Genomic DNA, 23194 nt, shown 5'->3' with positions numbered 1-23194 from the left:
TGATGGTGATGGTGATGGTGGTGATAGTGGTAGTGTGGTGGTGGTGGTAGTGTGGTAGTGGTGGTGGTGGTGGTGGTGGTGGTAGTGGTAGAGGTGATGGTGATGGTGGTGATAGTGGTAGTGTGGTGGTGGTGGTGGTGGTGATAGTGGTAGTGTGGTGGTGGTGGTGGTGGTGGTAGTGGTAGAGGTGATGGTGATGGTGGTGATAGTGGTAGTGTGGTGGTGGTGGTGGTGGTGATAGTGGTAGTGTGGTGGTGGTGGTGGTGGTGGTGGTAGTGGTAGTGTGGTGGTGGTGGTGGTGGTGGTAGTGGTGATGGTGATGGTGATGGTGGTGATAGTGGTAGTGTGGTGGTGGTGGTAGTGTGGTAGTGGTGGTGGTGGTGGTGGTGGTGATAGTGGTAGTGTGGTGGTGTTGGTGGTGATAGTGGTAGTGTGGTGGTGGTGGTAGTGTGGTAGTGGTGGTGGTGGTGGTGGTGGTGATAGTGGTAGTGTGGTGGTGTTGGTGGTGATAGTGGTAGTGGTGGTGGTGGTGGTGGTGGTGATAGTGGTAGTGTGGTGGTGGTGGTAGTGTGGTAGTGGTGGTGGTGGTGGTGGTGGTAGTGTGGTGGTGGTGGTGGTGGTGGTAGTGTGGTGGTGGTGGTAATGGTAGTGTGGTGGTGGTGGTAGTGTGGTAGTGGTGGTGGTGGTGGTGGTGGTAGTGTGGTAGTGGTGGTGGTGGTGGTGGTGGTGATAGTGGTAGTGTGGTGGTGGTGGTAGTGTGGTAGTGGTGGTGGTGGTGGTGGTGGTAGTGTGGTGGTGGTGGTGGTGGTGGTGGTAGAGGTGATGGTGATGGTGGTGATAGTGGTAGTGTGGTGGTGGTGGTGGTGGTGGTGGTGGTAGTGTGGTGGTGGTGGTAGTTGTAGTGTGGTGGTGGTGGTGGTGGTGGTGGTAGTGGTAGTGTGGTGGTGGTGGTGGTGGTGGTGGTAGTGGTAGTGTGGTGGTGGTGGTGGTGGTGGTAGTGGTGATGGTGATGGTGATGGGTGGTGATGGTGGTTAGTGTGTGTGGTGGTGGTGGTAGTGGTAGTGTGGTGGTTGTGGTGGTGGTAGTGGTAGTGTGGTGGTGGTGGTGGTGGTGGTAGTGGTAGTGGTGATGGTGATGGTGGTGATAGTGGTAGTGTGGTGGTGGTGGTGGTAGTGGTAGTGGTGATGGTGTATGGTGGTGATAGTGGTAGTGGTGGTGGTGTTGGTGGTGGTAGTGGTAGTGTGGTGGTGGTGGTAGTGATAGTGTGGTAGTGGTGGTGGTGGTGGTGGTGGTAGTGGTAGTGTGGTGGTGGTGGTGGTGGTGGTGGTGGTAGTGGTGATGGTGATGGTGGTGATAGTGGTAGTGGTGGTGGTGTTGGTGGTGATAGTGGTAGTGTGGTGGTGGTGGTAGTGGTAGTGTGGTAGTGGTGGTGGTGGTGGTGGTGGTAGTGGTAGTGTGGTGGTGGTGGTGGTGGTGGTAGTGGTAGTGTGGTGGTGGTGGTGGTGGTAGTGGTAGTGTGGTGGTGGTGGTGGTGGTGGTAGTGGTAGTGGTGATGGTGATGGTGGTGATAGTGGTAGTGGTGGTGGTGTTGGTGGTGATAGTGGTAGTGTGGTGGTGGTGGTGGTGGTGGTGGTGTGGTGGTGGTGGTAGTGGTGATGGTGATGGTGGTTGTGGTAGTTGTGGTAGTTGTGTTGGTGGTTATGATAGTGGTTGTGGTAGTGGTTGTGGTAGTTGTGGTAGTTGTACTGGTCGTTATCGTAGCTATGGTAATGGTGTTGGTGGTTATGGTAGTTGTGTGTTAGTGGTTGTGGTAGAGGTGTTGGGATTGTGGTATTTGTGGTAGTGGTGTTGGTGGTTGTGGTACTTGTGTGTTAGTGGTTGTGGTAGAGGTGTTGGGATTGTGGTATTTGTGGTAGTGGTGCTGCTTGTAGTTATGGTTGAGGTAGTGGTGTTGGTGGTTGTGGTAGTTGTGGTGGTTGCATTGGTGGTTGTGGTAGTTGCGTTGCTGGTTGTGGTAGTTGTGTTGGCGGTTGTGGTAGTTGTGCTGGTTGTTTTGGTAGTGTTGTTGGTAGTTGTGTTGATGGTTATGGTAGTTGTGTTGGTAGTTGTGGTAGTTGTGGTAGTTGTGTTGGTGTTGTGATAGTGGTTGGCAGTTGTGGTAGTTGTGTTGGTGGTTGTGGTAGTTGTGCTGTTCGTTGTGGTAGTAATGTTGTTGGCTGTAATGGTGATGGTTATACCATACACAACCATCAAGGTCGTATCCCACACGGTAGTGGGCCCAGCGTGGGGGGGCTATACTCACCCACACCCCTCCTCCCCCCACACCCGGGGGGGAGGAGGGGATTACGACATGACTGATGGGGGGGTGAGGGGGGGTGGAGGGGCGTGGAGGGGGGTGGAGGGGCGTGGAGGGGGGGGAGGAAGTCCAGGGGCGGCCATTATAAGAAGGCACACACGGTTTATTTGGCCTTATTGTGTGTGTGTGTGTGTGTGTGTGTGTGTGTGTGTGTAATTTCCTGTCCTCGAATATATTTTTGCCACGAATTTTTGTGTAGAAAGTTTTGCGTAGTTGACGTCTTAATTATGATGCAGTGAGCTGTGTTCTTCCTCCGTGCGGCGGCAACACCAGCTCACCCCACCAACACCAACCCCCACCAGCGCGTTACTTACGAAGCAACACAGTGTTACTAGCCACCGAGGGGGGTAACACTGTGTTACTTGCTACTGAGGGGGTAACACTGTGCTCCTTACTACTGAGGGGGTAACACAGTGTTACTTGCCACTGAGGGAGTAACACTATGTTACTTTCTGTTGAGGGGGTAACACTGTGCTACTTGCCACTGAGGGAGTAACACTGTGTTACTTTCTACTGAGGGAGTAACGCTGTGTTACTTGCTACTGAGGGGGTAACACTGTGTTACTTGCTACTGAGGGGGTAACACTGTGTTACTTGCTACTGAGGGGGCAACACTGTGTTACTTGCTACTGAGGGGGTAACACTGTGTTACTTGCTACTGAGGGGGTAACACTGTGTTACTTGCTACTGAGGGGGTAACACTGTGTTACTTGCTACTGAGGGGGTAACACTGTGTTACTTGCTACTGAGGGGGGTAACACTGTGTTACTTGCTACTGAGGGGGTAACACTGTGTTACTTGCTACTGAGGGGGGTAACACTGTGTTACTTGCTACTGAGGGGGTAACACTGTGTTACTTGCTACTGAGGGGGCAACACTGTGTTACTTGCTACTGAGGGGGGTAACACTGTGTTACTTGCTACTGAGGGGGTAACACTGTGTTACTTGCTACTGAGGGGGTAACACTGTGTTACTTGCTACTGAGGGGGGTAACACAGTGTTACATGCCACTGAGGGAGTAAAACTATGTTACTTTCTACTGAGGGGGTAACACTGTGTTACTTTCTAGTGAGGGAGTAACACAGTGTTACTTGCTACTGAGGGGGTAAGACTGCGTTACCTGCCACTGAAGGGGTAACACTGTGTTACCTGCCACTGAAGGGGTAACACTGTGTTACCTGCCACTGAAGGGGTAACACTGTGTTACCTGCCACTGAAGGGGTAACACTGCGTTACCTGCCACTGAAGGGGTAACAGTGTTACTCTCTACTGAGTGAGTAACACTGTGTTACTTGTGTTCAATAATTTCTTTATTTCTCTTTATTACATTTAATCATCTTCCTATAGTTCTGTATTCATCATTACAATAACATGTTTAATTCACAATGATAATTATGGATAATGTTAACGGAACACTAATTAAGCGAAGTGTTAATTACAAGAATGAAGGAAGGTTCCGCATGTAACATGATCTGTGTAGAACCTGTGTTACATCCGGCCAGCAGGGGTTAACGCCCTAGTGTTAACAATCATTAACATTATTAACATGTAACACAAGGTAACATTTATCTATACACTTACCAGATTATCTGTAATCATCTATATTATGTTATTATTGGTTGCTTGCTATATATCCTCTTCTTTCTCTTCTTCTTCTTCTTCTTCTTCTTCTTCTTCTTCTTCTTCTTCTTCTTCTTCTTCTTCTTCTTTTCTTCTTTCCTTCTTCTTCTTCTTCTTCTTCTTCTTCATCATCGTCTTCTTCATCATCATCTTCTTCATCATCATCTTCTTCTTCTTCTCCTTCTTCTTCTTCTTCTTCTTCTTCTTCTTCTTCTTCATCATCTTCTTCTTCTTCATCATCGTCTTCTTCATCATCATCTTCTTCTTCTTCATCTTCCCAGTAACCAAAGTGTGGCTGTATTACTTCATCTCTGGACAGATCAACTTGGTGGATACGTAACTTCAAAACAGCCAAGCTTCCTTTATCATCTCTATTTATCGTATTTAGATTGTTAAATGAATTATGAGGTCAAGCATCAAATAATGCAAAATTATGATATTTTGGTCAACTATTCTTTACGGTCATGATCATTAGAGGTGAAACGATGCATATAATTACCATTTTAAAAGGCCTGTACGTACTTTACTGAGGTTAGATCTATGAAGGGAGCCATTGTGGTGATTTACACGGAGTCAAAGATCATAAGAACCATTTTCATTTTTTTCTTCATGCGAACATTAACTGGACATATTGGTATCTGTGTTCATAAAATTTGAGAAAATGGAGTTTTTAAACACTGTATATATATTAGAAAGGATCACAATTTTGCGCGTGATCAAGATATTCCTATGAGTCCACGGGGAAAATGAAACACGATAAGTTCCCAAGTGCACTTTCGTATAATAATCACATCATCAGGGGAGAGACAAGAGAGAAATATAACAGTCAGTTGATATACATCGAAGAGACGAAGCTAGGACGCCATTACACGAAGGTGCACTTGGGAACTTTTCGTGTTTCATTTGCCCCGTGGACTCATAGGAACTGTACATATATATATATATATATATATATATATATATATATATATATATATATATATATATATATATATATATATATATATATATATATATATATATATATATATATATATTTATATTTTTTCGCCATTACTTGGCCATAGCTCACATACACCACATAATAACTATTACAAATATTAACTTGACCTTCTTTAGCTTTATGTTAATCTTAAGGTCAGAGGTTAACATACATCACATTTTCTACCACTAATCTACTCCATCTCACCAAATATTGATCATGATCTATAATGGCTATATTGATCAGAAGCAAACAGATCAATATCAAATGTGATATGATCTTCATCTTTGCTGCTAGACCATAATAGGTGTTTTAGTACATATCATGTGTGCTGATATGTTCCTTTCTGGCTCTCATTGTCTGGCGAACATTCTGTGTTTACATATATTGACATATATTCAGTAGATTTGCATACATTTAATCTTGGAATAGCGTTGAAGGTCAATATTTCAAGATAGGGTCAAAGGTCGCTAAAAAAGATACACCTATCTAGTCTTTGACCATCTTTTGCCTGTGACCATTTCAGTAAGTGTTGCTGAGACTTTGACCTCATGAGATGCCTTATCAATGATACCCACGTATTAGATCATCACCACAGATATTGATCCGTGTTTCTGGCAGTGTTGACCCACAGACGCCCGAGGTGTGTGCCTGCAGGGGGGGGTTAGCTGTCCTGCATTGGTTCATCATGTTCACGTAGCGAACGTGAGAGGCCCAGGTGGCTCTGGTCCATCTCAAATCCTGTGATTAATATCGAGAAAAGGGATTAATTGATCAGAGACTTGCAGCTAGTTGAGTGAGTATTGCAAGATAGGGAATTTCGACTTTGATGATCAATGCTACTAATTGTTGACCCATGGGTTGTTGACCCCAGCTATCACTAATGCCTGGTCTATCTCGACAGAATGTGGGACGAGCTGGGCATATGATAATTGTGTATTGCAACAGAGAAAGTGGAAAATAAAGAATAATGATTATCATAACCTCAAAAATTTTGTGCCATGGAAAAAAAAGATTAGAAAATTCATATCTTCGAAAATTATGGACAGTACTTCAACCCACCAGAAATGGTTGAAGATCCTTCAAAAGAGATGGAAAAACTTTCTTGGTTTGTTCCCAGACGTTGGTAATGTGGGGCTGAGCCAGCGCTGGGGGGGGTCTTCTGGAGGACGGGCCACACCTGTCTCACATGATGACCATCACAGACCACTACGGCAGTATAGCTCTCTCTCTCTCTCTCTCTCTCTCTCTCTCTCTCTCTCTCTCTCTCTCTCTCTCTCTCTCTCTCTCTCGGTATCGGCAGGGTCAACGAAGGGCATGTGCAGTGGTTCAGCGCTTCAGTGGCCGTCAAGGTTCACTCCTACGGCTCAGCTACTCATCTGACATCACACACACACACACGCGTGTCCTGCTGACGTGCACTCCACACAAACATCCAGTCTCTGCAGCTCACACGTCACACCTGGGGGTACAAACTTCACGTGACCCGTTCTTCGTAACCCCACATCTATTTTTTGGCAATGAGCCTCATTACGAGCTGGTCTTATCCCTGCCTTTTGACAACGTCTCTTTGTAGGTATTCGTAAATATTTACCTTTTTATATGTGGGATGGTTAGAGAAGAGGAAGAAGAGGTGGGATAGAAGAAGGGATAATCTGAAATGGAAGGGAGGATTGTAGTGTGTACAGATGTGTGGTGCAAGTATTTTGATATATAATGATGATATATATTGATGTCTTTGGGGCCTTTATTTATATACCCCCGGCAGACTGGGCGGTGTGTATGTGTTAGTGTTGCATCTATGGTTTTGGAAGGAGGTTCACTATACTAAACCTAACATTGTTCACTGTGTACACTGACGAGTGACTGGGGCCTCCCTCACAGCTCTGTGGCTTGCAGGGAACTTAGGGAGATCCATGTGTGTAGTGTTGTCCACATCACGCACTTGTCTGGCTCCTCCTTGTCTTCAAGTCTCCGCCATACTCTCTCTCTCTCTCTCTCTCTCTCTCTCTCTCTCTCTCTCTCTCTCTCTCTCTCTCTCTCTCTCTCTCTCTCTCTCTGGCCTGCTTCTCCTGGTATGGACCGACTGGTAAAATCATCAGTCGATCGTGCTGTTGTTCGGTGTTTTCAAATGTCGGGACATTTTTCTTTTTGTGATGAATCGTAGAACCTTAATTTGCATCCTCCGTAACTTCAGTATATGCTAATTGAGGGTGAGTGAGGAACATCGGTATACGTGAATCGATTAGGATAGATATCATAATGGCCTTAACTTGGTGTAGTGTTTGGATCGGTGGAGGGTGTCAGAGTCTATATAGTCTGCTCAGAACCGCTTTCCCTGTCCGGATCTCTTGTTGATACGATGTGTCAACACACCGCTTCATGTCAGTGTGTGTGTGTGTGTCTCAGGATTCTCCAACCTTCATGTGTGGTGTCACGTCACCTTGCATGGCTGTGTCTACACATTCTTCCTGGCGATGCTCTAGCCAATATGTTTATGTTTGTTTTTAGTTCAAGAATTTTCGAATTTGTTTTTCGTCTGGCTGCCTCTGACTTCAGCGAACGTTGGCGTAGATAATCATACTCAGGGGACCAACTGGCGTGTGGATGTGTCAGCTGTGTGTTAGGAACAATGATAGAGACAGGACCCTTCCCTGGGGCACCTCGTTTCGTAGAAGAAATTTGGGTGATATTGAAGACTTGCTGACGATTCCTGCCGTGCGTTGGTTTACAAAGTGACATAACATAATGGACTACCGTGGTGTATAGCGGTTAGCGTTGCTGACCGTGACGTGACGCATTCACGAGCCGCCCAGGGTCGAGTGCATAGGTTCGAATCCTGGTTGCGGCAGTCACTTCAAAGTCAACACAGTTGTTCATCCATTCCATAAGTGTTGGTCTATAAAATAAGTACGTGAATCAGGCTAGGGTGTATATATATGTATATATATATATATCTGTGCGGAAGATGAAAGCCGGCAAGGCAGCAGGTTTGGATGGTATTGCAGTGGAATTTATTAAAAAAGGGGATGACTGTATTATTGACTGGTTGGTAAGGTTATTTAATGTATGTATGACTCATGGTGAGGTGCCTGAGGATTGGCGGAATGCTTGCATAGTGCCATTGTACAAAGGCAAAGGGGATAAGAGTGAGTGCTTAAATTACAGAGGTATAAGTCTGTTGAGTATTCCTGGGAAATTATATGGGAGGGTATTGATTGAAAATGTGAAGGCATGTACGGAGCATCAGATTGGAGAAGAGCAGTGTGGTTTCAGATGTGGTAGAGGATGTGTGGATCAGGTGTTTGCTCTGAAGAATGTATGTGAGAAGTACTTAGAAAAGCAAATGGATTTGTATGTAGCATTTATGGATCTGGAGAAGGCATATGATAGAGTTGATAGAGATGCTCTATGGAAGGTATTAAGAATATTTGGTGTGGGAGGCAAGCTGTTAGAAGCAGTGAAAAGTTTTTACCGAGGATGTAAGGCATGTGTACGTGTAGGAAGAGAGGAAAGTGATTGGCTCTCAGTGAATGTAGGTTTGCGGCAGGGGTATGTGATGTCTCCAAGGTTGTTTAATTTGTTTATGGATGGGGTTGTTAGGGAGGTGAATGCAAGTGTTTTGGAAAGAGGGGCAAGTATGCAGTCTGTTGTGGATGAGAAAGCTTGGGAAGTGAGTCAGTTGTTGTTCTCTAATGATACAGCGCTGGTGGCGGATTCATGTGAGAAACTGCAGAAGCTGTTGACTGAGTTTGGTAAAGTGTGCGAAAGAAGAAAGTTAAGAGTAAATGTAAATAAGAGCAAGGTTATTAGGTACAGTAGGGTTGAGGGTCAAGTCAATTGGGAGGTAAGTTTGAATGGAGAAAAACTGGAGGAAGTAGTGCGTTTTAGATATCTGGGAGTGGATCTGGAAGCGGATGGAACCATGGAAGCGGAAGTGAAATATAGGGTGGGGGAGGGGGCGAAAATTCTGGGAGCCTTGAAGAATGTTTGGAAGTCGAGACCATTATCCCGGAAAGCAAAAATGGGTATGTTTGAAGGAATAGTGGTTCCACCAATGTTGTATGGTTGCGAGGCGTGGGCTATGGATAGAGCTGTGCGCAGGAGGGTGAATGTATTGGAAATGAGATGTTTGAGGACAATATGTGGTGAGAGGTGGTTTGATCGAGTAAGTGATGTAAGGGTAAGAGAGATGTGTGGAAATAAAAAGAGTGTGGTTGAGAGAGCAGAAGAGGGTGTTTTGAAATGGTTTGGTCACATGGAGAGAATGAGTGAGGAAAGATTGACCAAGAGGATATATGCGTCAGAGGTGGAGGGAACGAGGAGAAGTGGGAGACCAAATTGGAGGTGGAAAGATGGAGTGAAAAAGATTTTGAGTGATCGGGGCCTGAACATGCAGGAGGGTGAAAGGCGTGCAAGGAATAGAGTGAATTGGAATGATGTGGTATACCGGGGTCGACGTGCTGTCAATGGATTGAACCAGGGCATGTGAAGCGTCTGGGGTAAACCATGGAAAGTTCTGTGGTGCCTGGATGTGGAAAGGGAGCTGTGGTTTCGGTGCATTATTACATGACAGCTAGAGACTGAGTGTGAACGAATGTGGCCTTTGTTGTCTTTTCCTAGCGCTACCTCACGCACATTTTGGGGGAGGGGGTTGTCATTTCATGTGTGGCGGGGTGGCGATGGGAAGGAATAAGGGCAGACAGTATTAATTATGTACATGTGTATATATATATATTTATCATTTATTATACTCTGTCGCTGTCTCCCGCGTTTGCGAGGTAGCGCAAGGAAACAGACGAAAGAAATGCCCCCCCCCCATACACATGTATATACATACGTCCACACACGCAAATATACATACCTACACAGCTTTCCATGGTTTACCCCAGACGCTTCACATGCCCTGCTTCAATCCACTGACAGCACGTCAACCCCGGTATACCACATCGCTCCAATTCACTCTATTCCTTGCCCTCCTTTCACCCTCCTGCATGCTCAGGCCCCGATCACACAAAATCATTTTCACTCCATCTTTCCACCTCCAATTTGGTCTCCCTCTTCTCCTTGTTCCCTCCACCTCCGACACATATATCCTCTTGGTCAATCTTTCCTCACTCATCCTCTCCATGTGCCCAAACCACTTCAAAACACCCTCTTCTGCTCTCTCAACCACGCTCTTTTTATTTCCACACATCTCTCTTACCCTTACGTTACTCACTCGATCAAACCACCTCACACCACACATTGTCCTCAAACATCTCATTTCCAGCACATCCATCCTCCTACGCACAACTCTATCCATAGCCCACGCCTCGCAACCATACAACATTGTTGGAACCACTATTCCTTCAAACATACCCATTTTTGCTTTCCGAGATAATGTTCTCGACTTCCACACATTCTTCAAGGCCCCCAGGATTTTCGCCCCCTCCCCCACCCTATGATCCACTTCCGCTTCCATGGTTCCATCCGCTGCCAGATCCACTCCCAGATATCTAAAACACTTCACTTCCTCCAGTTTTTCTCCATTCAAACTCACCTCCCAATTGACTTGACCCTCAACCCTACTGTACCTAATAACCTTGCTCTTATTCACATTTACTCTTAACTATCTTCTTCCACACACTTTTCCAAACTCAGTCACCAGCTTCTGCAGTTTCTCACATGAATCAGCCACCAGCGCTGTATCATCAGCGAACAACAACTGACTCACTTCCCAAGCTCTCTCATCCCCAACAGACTTCATACTTGCCCCTCTTTCCAAAACTCTTGCATTTACCTCCCTAACAACCCCATCCATAAACAAATTAAACAACCATGGAGACATCACACATCCCTGCCGCAAACCTACATTCACTGAGAACCAATCACTTTCCTCTCTTCCTACACGTACACATGCCTTACATCCTCGATAAAAACTTTTCACTGCTTCTAACAACTTTCCTCCCACACCATATATTCTTAATACCTTCAACAGAGCATCTCTATCAACTCTATCATATGCCTTCTCCAGATCCATAAATGCTACATACAAATCCATTTGCTTTTCTAAGTATTTCTCACATACATTCTTCAAAGCAAACACCTGATCCACACATCCTCTACCACTTCTGAAACCACACTGCCCATATAATTTACCAGGAATACTCAACAAACTTATACCTCTGTAATTTGAGCACTCACTCTTATCCCCTTTGCCTTTGTACAATGGCACTATGCACGCATTCCGCCAATCCTCAGGCACCTCACCATGAGTCATACATACATTAAATAACCTTACCAACCAGTCAACAATACAGTCACCCCCTTTTTTAATAAATTCCACTGCAATACCATCCAAACCTGCTGCCTTGCCGGCTTTCATCTTCCGCAAAGCTTTCACTACCTCTTATCTGTTTACCAAATCATTTTCCCTAACCCTCTCACTTTGCACACCACCTCGACCAAAACACCCTATATCTGCCACTCTATCATCAAACACATTCAACAAACCTTCAAAATACTCACTCCATCTCCTTCTCACATCACCACTACTTGTTATCACCTCCCCACTTGCGCCCTTCACCGAAGTTCCCATTTGCTCCCTTGTCTTACGCACTTTATTTACCTCCTTCCAGAACATCTTTTTATTCTCCCTAAAATTTAATGATACTCTCTCACCCCAACTCTCATTTGCCCTTTTTTTCACTTCTTGCACCTTTCTCTTGACCTCCTGTCTCTTTCTTTTATACATCTCCCACTCAATTGCATTTTTTCCCTGCAAAAATCGTCCAAATGCCTCTCTCTTCTCTTTCACTAATACTCTTACTTCTTCATCCCACCACTCACTACCCTTTCTAATCAACCCACCTCCCACTCTTCTCATGCCACAAGCATCTTTTGCGCAATCCATCACTGATTCCCTAAATACATCCCATTCCTCCCCCACTCCCCTTACTTCCATTGTTCTCACCTTTTTCCATTCTGTACTCAGTCTCTCCTGGTACTTCCTCACACAGGTCTCCTTCTCAAGCTCACTTACTCTCACCACCCTCTTCACCCCAACATTCACTCTTCTTTTCTGAAAACCCATACAAATCTTCACCTTAGCCTCCACAAGATAATGATCAGACATCCCTCCAGTTGCACCTCTCAGCACATTAACATCCAAAAGTCTCTCTTTCGCACGCCTGTCAATTAACACGTAATCCAATAACGCTCTCTGGCCATCTCTCCTACTTACATAAGTATACTTATGTATATCTCGCTTTTTAAACCAGGTATTCCCAATCATCAGTCCTTTTTCAGCACATAAATCTACAAGCTCTTCACCATTTCCATTTACAACACTGAACACCCCATGTATACCAATTATTCCCTCAACTGCCACATTACTCACCTTTGCATTCAAATCACCCATCACTATGACCCGGTCTCGTGCATCAAAACCACTAACACACTCATTCAGCTGCTCCCAAAACACTTGCCTCTCTTGATCTTTCTTCTCATGCCCAGGTGCATATGCACCAATAATCACCCACCTCTCTCCATCAACTTTCAGTTTTACCCATATTAATCGAGAATTTACTTTCTTACACTCTATCACATACTCCCACAACTCCTGTTTCAGGAGTATTGCTACTCCTTCCCTTGCTCTTGTCCTCTCACTAACCCCTGACTTTACTCCCCAGACATTCCCAAACCACTCTTCCCCTTTGCCCTTGAGCTTCGTTTCACTCAGAGCCAAAACATCCAGGTTCCTTTCCTCAAACATACTACCTATCTCTCCTTTTTTCACATCTTGGTTACATCCACACACATTTAGGCACCCCACTCTGAGCCTTCGAGGAGGATGAGTACTCCCCGCGTGACTCCTTCTTCTGTTTCCCATTTTAGAAAGTTAATACAAGGAGGGGAGGATTTCTGGCCCCCCGCTCCCGTCCCCTCTAGTCGCTTTCTACGACACGCGAGGAATACGTGGGAAGTATTCTTTCACCCCTATCCCCAGGGATAATATACATATATATATACATATACACATACACACACATACACATACATACGCACATATACACACACACACACATACATATATATACATATGAGAAATGTAAGAAACAATTTAGAAAACTGAAACTTCTAGCTTGAAATGAATGAAAAAAAGAATGTCACATAATGGTTCAACCTCTGGCTATGGAAAAAAGGAAATGTATAATTTATTTACACAAACGTCAATGGCAGTTCTCATCAATTTAACCACTGTATCAATAAGCTTCAATGTCTAAGCTACATTTTTCTCCAATTTCACTATTTTCCTTCACATTTTCAATTGTGTCTGAAGGTTCTACTTCAAGAGTGATTGTTTTTCCAGTAAGGGTCTTCACATCTTGGTTACATCCACACACATTTAGGCACCCCACTCTGAGCCTTCGAGGAGGATGCTTTACTTGTGGTGCTGACTTCCCTCTTTAAATTTGATCGCCGTTTCCCGCGTAGTTCACTTTCTGTAGATGATGTGTATGTCTTGGTAGGAATGTAGATGCAGGTCAGGCAGCGTATGGTGGAGGGTCCTCAAGAGGAAGAGACGTCCAAACTGCTGCCATCTCTTTCTCATCCATCACCGCTGCCATTCTACTCACCTCCTTTTAACCATCCCATGTCTCATATTCCTTGTTGGGCTCGGGGTTTCTTGAACCTACCATTTAAAATCAAAAGGAGGATCTTCTTTAGACTGAGCATTGCTAAGCTGTGGATCAACAAAAGTCATCTGTTTTACTGTACGTGGCTTTACAGCAGGCTGCCTTTGTGGTGGTCCTAGAGCAGAGCTCTGAATTCCTTTTTTCTTTGGTGGTGGATCCATTTCTGACACACTGTCCCAATCAGATCCAGAATCAGCTGTCAGACACGACAAATACTTCTGATCGCTATACTGCTGTATTTGGTCAGAGGTTGTAAAACCCGGTATACCAGCTAGTGGAAATCACAATGTTCAAAGTTTATATGAGCAGTACACAGGGAGCTTGATCACTGCCCACAACTTGCTGTTCATCTATACATAGTATAAAGGTTTTTGACCGTGGTTGTGGTCCGGTCAGCTGGAGTGATGATTACTGTGGTCCGGTTAATTGGAAGGAGGATTATTATGGTCCGGTCAGCTGGGGGGGTGATGAGTATTGTGGTCCGGTTATATATACATATATATGTCTGTGTGTATATATATGTATACGATGAGATGTATAGGTATGTATATTTGCGTGTGTGGACGTGTATGAATATGCATGTGTATGTGGGTGGGTTGGGCCATTTCTTTCGTCTGTTTCCTTGCGCTACCTCGCTAACGCGGGAGACAGCGACAAAGCAAAATATGTATATATATTACTATGATAATTATCATTATTATACTTTGTCGCTGTTTCTCGCGTTAGCGAGGTAACGCAAGGAAACAGACGAAAGAAATGGCCCAACCCACCCACATACACATGCATATACATACACGTCCACACTCGCACATATACGTACCTATACATTTCAACGTATACATATATATACACACAGACATATACATATTCACACATGCTGCCTTCATCCTCAGCTACCCGTGCCGTGTAAGCCAACATAAAGAAAGTCGCCTGCCTGTGGTCTCAGGCACACCTGACTGTGGCACCTGACTGTGGCAGTGTACATCACAGGCAGTTTGTCCACACTTTGTCAACGTCTTTGGTTATGTGTCTCTGTCTAACTTGTCGTCCAGAGACGGCGACTGCCTCTGCCACAATGGTGATTGTGAGGTGCTGCTGCTCCCCCTCCGAAAACCATAGTGATCCGGGTTATAGAGGTTGGTGGTCTGAAGACGTCCACTTAACCTGAAGTTCATAATTCTTTCAAAAAGTTCTCCTGGGGACATGTGGGAGGGATGTGAGGTGGTAGTTCTCAGGGTGTGTGTCTGGTATTTCTCGCGCTGGTGACATTGCTACTCTAGACTATGTGAACCTTCGAGGGGAAAACCTCCTGAGTTTAGCTCACCATGGTAGGTGTTGAGAGAGTTTGAAGTCCTTTTTGGAATCAGGGATTTAATGTGCCTCTGATCTGTCTCACATTTCCCCAGGGTTGAGTTCTTGCTTGTCTGAATTACAGCACGAAGTCCAGGAGTGAACTGCCACTGAGAAGGAGGTGGTCGGGGGAGAGTCAGGTTGAGTCTATGGTCTGGTGTGGGGTGACTCTATCTATGTTCTGAGTCAGCTACTCCATCATTGCCTCTTCGTGATCTGGGTTATAGTTTCCGTTTTCTTTAGGTGTAGAATCTTCAACCCTGTTCTCCATGGGTTCGTGGGATCTGATGCCGTACCTTCGTCATCATCAGTCTTGTTGTTATTGTTGACTTACAGATGTTTGCCCTAACCTGTATGATCCCAGGTTGGCCTCTGACGATATACCACAAATGTTTCTGAGTCACTATATTTCCGCGCTAGGGAGGGAGGGGCTCGTATTTTCCCAGTACAGGTCATGCTAGGTGAGTAGTACTCTCTCTCTCTCTCTCTCTCTCTCTCTCTCTCTCTCTCTCTCTCTCTCTCTCTCTCTCTCTCTCTCTCTCTCTCTCTCTCTCTCTCTCTCTCTCTCTCTCTCTCTCGCCGATCTCCGTGCCATCCAAATTTGCAGGTCACACAAACATTGGCAATGCCATGTGAACTCAAGAAGACAGGCTAAGATCACAAAAGGGGGTCTAGTAAATGGCAAATGCCACTAAACGTCAGTAATAGTCAGCTGTTACGAGTAGGAAACGTAAACAGAATATTTGATTATGAACAGTAAGGGTCACAAGATAAAGGACATCCCTAGTGTAATGGATCTAGTAGTCACTCTCTCTAATAACTTCAGATTCTCCCAAAAAAGCAAATAATAAGTTAGGATCTATAAACAGAAACTTTACGTACAAAAGCAATGATGTGATATCGCTATTATACTTAACTCTAGTTAGAACACACCACGAATATGCAGTGCAGTTCTGGGACCCCCATGTAAGCAAGGATATTCTTAGATTGGAAGCAGTGTAGCGGAGAGCAATCAAATTGATTCCTTCCTTGCGTACCAAACCACAGGAGAAGAGACTGCGAGAATTACACTTGTTCGACCAAAGCAAGAGGCGCCTCCAGGTCAAATTAATGGAATATTTCTAAATACTGAAATGATTCAACATCGATAATGAAAATTTCTTTACAGTAGCGCCAACATTACCAACGAGAGGATGTGGATTGAAACTTAGTGGTCACTGAGTTGATCTGGAGTGTACGAAATAGATTGAAACTTAGTGGTCACCAAGGTGATCTAGAGTGTACGAAATAGATTGAAACTTAGTGGTCACCAAGTTGATCTAGAGTGTACGAAATAGATTGAAACTTAGTGGTCACCAAGTTGATCTGAAGTGTACGAAATAGATTGAAACTTAGTGGTCACCAAGTTGATCTGAAGTGTACGAAATAGATTGAAACTTAGTGGTCACCAAGTTGATCTGGAGTGTACGAAATAGATTGAAACTTAGTGGTCACCAAGTTGATCTGAAGTGTACGAAATAGATTGAAACTTAGTGGTCACCAAGTTGATCTGGAGTGTACGAAATATTTCTGTACCAACAACATTAATGAGGCGTGGAATAATCTCTCAGAAAATGTTTTTCAGAGCAACATTCTTGATATCTTCAACATTAGACTTGATCATCACTTGTCATTCTCCGGTACTGAATGATTAATATAATCAGTCATCATAACATAGTGGTATATCTCTGGTACTGAATGATTAATATAATCAGTCATCATAACATAGTGGTATATCTCTGGTACTGAATGATTAATATAATCAGTCATCATAACATCGTGGTATATCTCTGGTACTGAATGATTAATATAATCAGTCATCATAACATCGTGGTATATCTCTAGTACTGAATGATTAATATAATCATTCATCATAACATCGTGGTATATCTCTGGTACTGAATGATTAATATAATCAGTCATCATAACATAGTGGTATATCTCCGGTACTGAATGATTACTATAATCAGTCATCATAACATCGTGGTATATCTCCGGTACTGAATGATTAATATAATCAGTCATCATAACATCGTGGTATATCTCCGGTACTGAATGATTAATATAATCAGTCATCATAACATCGTGGTATATCTCTGGTACTGAATGATTACTATAATCAGTCATCATAACATCGTGGTATATCTCCGGTACTGAATGATTACTATAATCAGTCATCATAACATAGTGGTATATCTCCGGTACTGAATGATTACTATAATCAGTCATCATAACATCGTGGTATATCTCCGGTACTGAATGATTACTATAATCAGTCATCATAACATAGTGGTATATCTCCGGTACTGAATGATTACTATAATCAGTCATCATAACATCGTGGTATATCTCCGGTACTGAATGATTAATATAATCAGTCATCATAACATCGTGTTATATCTCTGGTACTGAATGATCAATATAATCAGTCATCATAACATCGTGGTATATCTCCGGTACTGAATGATTAATATAATCAGTCATCATAACATCGTGGTATATCTCCGGTACTGAATGATTAATATAATCAGTCATCATAACATAGTGGTATATCTCCGGTACTGAATGATTAATATAATCAGTCATCATAACACCGTGGTATATCTCTGGTACTGAATGATTAATATAATCAGTCATCATAACATCGTGGTATATCTCTAGTACTGAATGATTAATATAATCATTCATCATAACATCGTGGTATATCTCTGGTACTGAATGATTAATATAATCAGTCATCATAACATCGTGGTATATCTCCGGTACTGAATGATTAATATAATCAGTCATCATAACATCGTGGTATATCTCCGGTACTGAATGATTAATATAATCAGTCATCATAACATCGTGGTATATCTCTGGTACTGAATGATTAATATAATCAGTCATCATAACAACGTGGTATATCTCTGGTACTGAATGATTAATATAATCAGTCATCATAACATCGTGGTATATCTCTGGTACTGAATGATTAATATAATCAGTCATCATAACATCGTGGTATATCTCCGGTACTGAATGATTAATATAATCAGTCATCATAACATAGTGGTATATCTCTGGTACTGAATGATTAATATAATCAGTCATCATAACATAGTGGTATATCTCTGGTACTGAATGATCAATATAATCAGTCATCATAACATAGTGGTATATCTCTGGTACTGAATGATTAATATAATCAGTCATCATAACATAGTGGTATATCTCTGGTACTGAATGATCAATATAATCAGTCATCATAACATAGTGGTATATCTCTGGTACTGAATGATTAATATAATCAGTCATCATAACATAGTGGTATATCTCTGGTACTGAATGATCAATATAATCAGTCATCATAACATAGTGGTATATCTCTGGTACTGAATGATTAATATAATCAGTCATCATAACATAGTGGTATATCTCTGGTACTGAATGATCAATATAATCAGTCATCATAACATCGTGGTATATCATGCTACTTTCTCCTCCACTGCTACTCTCCCTGGCCATGTTGTAGTAACATAACAACATTGACTAACCCATGTGTCACCTGCTGGGTGAGAGTAAGTAAGAATTATTGTATCATTCTTCAACATCAAAAATGACATATGCATGGTAAGTTGAGAAGCTGGAGCTCATGTTTATCCTTAATATTGTATTTACAACATAGAGTGAATGGATGCATATCGCTGGTGATGGGATGTATGTCGCTGGTGATGGGATGTATGTCGCTGGTGATGGGATGTATGTCGCTGGTGATGGGATGTATGTCGCTGGTGATGGGATGTATATCGCTGGTGATGGTATGTGTGTCGCTGGTGATGGGATGTATGTCGCTGGTGATGGGATGTATGTCGCTGGTGATGGGATGTATGTCGCTGGTGGTGGGATGCATGATAGATTCATGTCCATTCTACTTTATGACTTTCTCGTGAAAATATCCTTCAGAAATATTAATCCTGCAAGGTATTTTTTCTGCCTGTTTTCCGTCCAGGCCGGCGTGTTGCCAGAGGGAGTTTGGAGGGTCGGGAGAATACCGCTGCTGTGGTAGCCTTTTCTTCCACAGTTTTCAAGGGGACTGTCTTTTTATTCTCTCTCTCTCTCCTTTTTTTAAGTAGCGTTAAGTCCAGACCACCTAGCTTGGATCTTGGGTCTCTCTCTCTCTCTCTCTCTCTCTCTCTCTCTCTCTCTCTCTCTCTCTCTCTCTCTCTCTCTCTCTCTCTCTCTCTCTCTCTCTCTCTCTCTCCATTCATTCATATGCATGATAGTGAAATTGGTTTGTTGATGATTTGCATATAGAGGGACCCTGCCAGACCTTCTTAAAACCCTGAAACTAATACAAAATCTTATAAAACTTTTGATTTTTCTTGATACAACATGAGAGGCAATGTCCCCTCCATATGATGCCTGGGACTATCTAAATCTCAGACGTTAGAAATCTTGTTCCATGATGGGTGAAAAGATTATCTGATCATTTTTTCCTCGAAAATGTATGAGTTTCTCTTCTTCGTACGAGGCTTTATTCACTGATTACCTTCTATATCAAATGGTTGGTAAATATTAGGATGAGGATTAACCTTGTAATATATCAATAAAGAAAACGTTTCCCACGTCCTCCCGATTCATTCATGTGTCATTCTCCACACCTCTGATGTTGCTCTTAATCAACGGGTTACACTGGGACGAATAGAATCGGATTCTTCGTGCCCTCTCCTGCTCCCTTCCGCAGAGGAACGGCGGAATGGCATTGTTCGTTGGTATAACCGTTCACACATCGCCAATTTTCCTCTTCACCCCTCCCATGTTGCTGACACAGCCTTCCCGTTCAATGATATAGTTATGCGAAAATAAGAAATCCTGCCATCAAGAAGTTTCTGTTCAGCCAAAGAAATTAATAGATCTTTTGCAACAGTGTGTGAGGGTCAGCCATCGTGCGTCTGGCAACTCGCTCGGCTTGCCTACAGAGAGACAGGATCGCCTTTAGAGAGAATAAACAGGTTTCCACACTGAACGAAAGCAAAAAAAAGTAGAAACGAATGAAGCCCATGTAACAAAGAATAAGGAAAGATATGTACAATCGCAGTCAAAAGTTCCAAGACACATGTCTGAAGCCTCGAACTCTGGGTTCGATGCAGTTTCGAACAGATGTGTTAGAAGACTTCTGTGTATGACTGGACATGAAGATATATTCATGTTTAAGTGTCACCACTTTTCATTAAAGTAAATTTTACAGCCACAACATCTAGAAATAACCTATGCCATTAAAACCTCTGTTGTGAATATGCAATTCTTTTGGACTCTGACAACAACAGAAGGTCAAAAGAAAAATCAAAAGACAAGTCGAGCAGATTAAAGAATCATTCAAAACATCGAGCATTTTTCAAGAATTTTTCGAGCAAGTCAAATAATTATCTTGACATGTGTTCCTCAGCCATTGTTCGGGATTACACATATATGACTGAGGATGGTTGTAGGTTGTGTATACTAAGTTCCCCACAATCTAGTAAGAATAAACTTTTGTTCAACAAAAAAAAAGAACATTCCTAGAATATATCTAAGAAAAGTTAGATATGGTTAATGTCAGTTATATATTTGGCTGTACACTCGTAATATGTTGTATCATGAAGCCAAAACCATTGAACTTACTTACTCTGGCCAGCATTACGGGTGATGGCCACTGGTATCAGATATAGCAACTCATATCTAAAGTTACACTTTGACTTTAGGTGACACAGAAAACTTGAGACATTTCGTCTCGTTTTCTCCAGACGTCATCAACCTCTACCGGAAAGCAGAGGTCACCCTCCATCCAGGTCACCCTCCAACAGGTCACCCTCCACCAGGTCACCCTCCAACAGGTCACCCTCCAGCAGGTCACCCTCCAGCAGGTCACCCTCCAGTAGGTCACCCTCCAGCAGGTCACCCTCCAGCAGGTCACCCGCCAGCAGGTCATGACGCGCGCCTACGTCACGGTCTTCCTGATGATCGCCTTGCAAGTACGATGACACGAGACCCGAACCAGCACGAAGCCACTAACACGAACCAGCACGAAGCCACTAACACGAACCAGCACGAAGCCACTAACACGAACCAGCACGAAGCCACTAACACGAACCAGCACGAAGCCACTAACACGAACCAGCACGAAGCCACTAACACGAACCAGCACGAAGCCACTAACACGAACCAGCATGAAGCCACTAACACGAACCAGCACGAAGCATCAGACCCGAACCAGCACGAAGCATCTGACCCGAACAGGGATGAAGTCACTGACCCGAACCAATACCAAACCACTGACCGGAACCGGTACAAAACCACTGACCCGAACTGGCACGAAGCCTCTGACCTGAACTGTTATGAAGCCACTACCCCAAACCGATACGAAGCCACGAGCTCGAAACGGTAGGAAGCTGCTAACCCGAACCGCTTCGAAGCCACTGATTCGAAGTGGCAGACGGCCACTAACGCTAATCTTTGCAAATCTAGTGGTCTAAACTGACACTGAAACTCTCATTCGAACCGAAACGAAGCGACTGACTCTAACCGAACCAGTACCAAGCCACTGATGCGAACCGGGACGAAGCCACTGGCTCTGCACCCCGAGCCTGGTGGTCCGGGAGCTGAGAGGCAGACGAGAAAACCTCAGGTTTTTCGATAGGATCTGTGACACGCCGCCCTGAGCGACACAGAGCGCGTACGACCTTTACCCAGAGAAATATTTCGAAATATCCACAACTAAAAATCCAACCTCGTTCTGATACGAATCCTTTTTTTCTTTCTTTTTTTCCCCACGTCACTGGAAATTCTTTTTGTTCGTATTTCATTCCGTCATATGTTTGGAAGCTTCGTTTGTCCAAATTTCCCACGCAAGATTAAAGCTGATCTATGTAAAGCAACACAACCAAAGAGGATTCACTCTACCTTCCTGCCAAGTGTCATTTGATTCCTTTATAACTACGTGGAATGGATTCCTGGACGTGTAATCGTCATTTGTTTCTGCTCTCCGTAATGTTAGTCATCTTAGTCGAGGCGAAAATTGTCCAGACTCTCTTTCCCTGCGCTAATATAGTCATTTGGCCTCCAACCTTTCTCTTACAGCACAGTTTTCACGGCAATATTTCTTGTTTCTTATTTCCAGGTGCCATTAACGCGTCCTGTATAGCCCGCCTGAGTGCGGTTAACAGGTCCACCAGCCCGGGAGAACCTCTGCTCTGTGGGTGTTGACCTCACTGGACGCGTCTTCCTTCGCTACTGGTCGTAAGAAAAAGGTTTTTGGGTTATCATTACATAAAGAGAAATGAGATTCATTCTCATGTTAGCTAAGACGGCGTGGGACACTGAATACCCTGGTCATGGCCAGCTCATGACACACCCTAGCCTAACTCCAGTATAGCGACCTACCCTTAGGGGAGGATAAACAGGTGGGTTGACTGTGGACCGACTGCAGCAACCAGGATTCGAACCTATGTACTCGATCCCAGGCGGCCTGTGAATACTACCCTAAGGAGGTCTAGTTTATCAAGTACCATATACTTTCCCTTATTTAGTATATGATGAATATTAGTATAACAATGATGGAGGTATGTTAGATTCTGATATATCTTGGGTTCGAGAGTTCTGCCACACTGAGGCGAGAGGTAGCAGTTCGCCTGTAGCAGTGGCTCACTTCGGAGAAGGTGGGTTCCTCAAGGGGAGGTTGATGGCCTCTCATTGTCTCCATCGTCCCAGGTAAAAGGTAAACAGAGAGATACTGATATATGACGACCCTCACCTTCTCCCCTGGTATACCTCCTCGTTCCAGACCACATCTACCACTCTCTCATCTTTCACATTCAACAGTCCTTCAAAATAACTGCTCGCATGCCATCTTCCCAAAATTGTTTACCAATAGCCTGTACGTTTTACGCCATTTCATTTTTGTATTTAACCACCTAAAACCTTACAGCAGCAGACAAGCTCTTACATTCATAAAGATTAGTATATATCTTTCTTCTAACTTTAGAAGAAGAAATGCAGGATAGATTATGTGAATTTGCTTCAACAAACTAATCGTAGTCTATGAACATACACATGTCTACAATAACCCTGTACTTGAGCAGTCAGTGGCTCATATTACTCCAAAATCAATTCATCATTTAGAATATGACACATCGGACGTAACT

Source organism: Panulirus ornatus, chromosome 38 (assembly GCF_036320965.1).
Source record: "Panulirus ornatus isolate Po-2019 chromosome 38, ASM3632096v1, whole genome shotgun sequence".
NCBI classification, from domain to species: domain Eukaryota; kingdom Metazoa; phylum Arthropoda; class Malacostraca; order Decapoda; family Palinuridae; genus Panulirus; species Panulirus ornatus.
The sequence above is the reverse complement of the archived record's forward strand: the minus strand, read 5'-3'. Positions refer to the sequence as shown.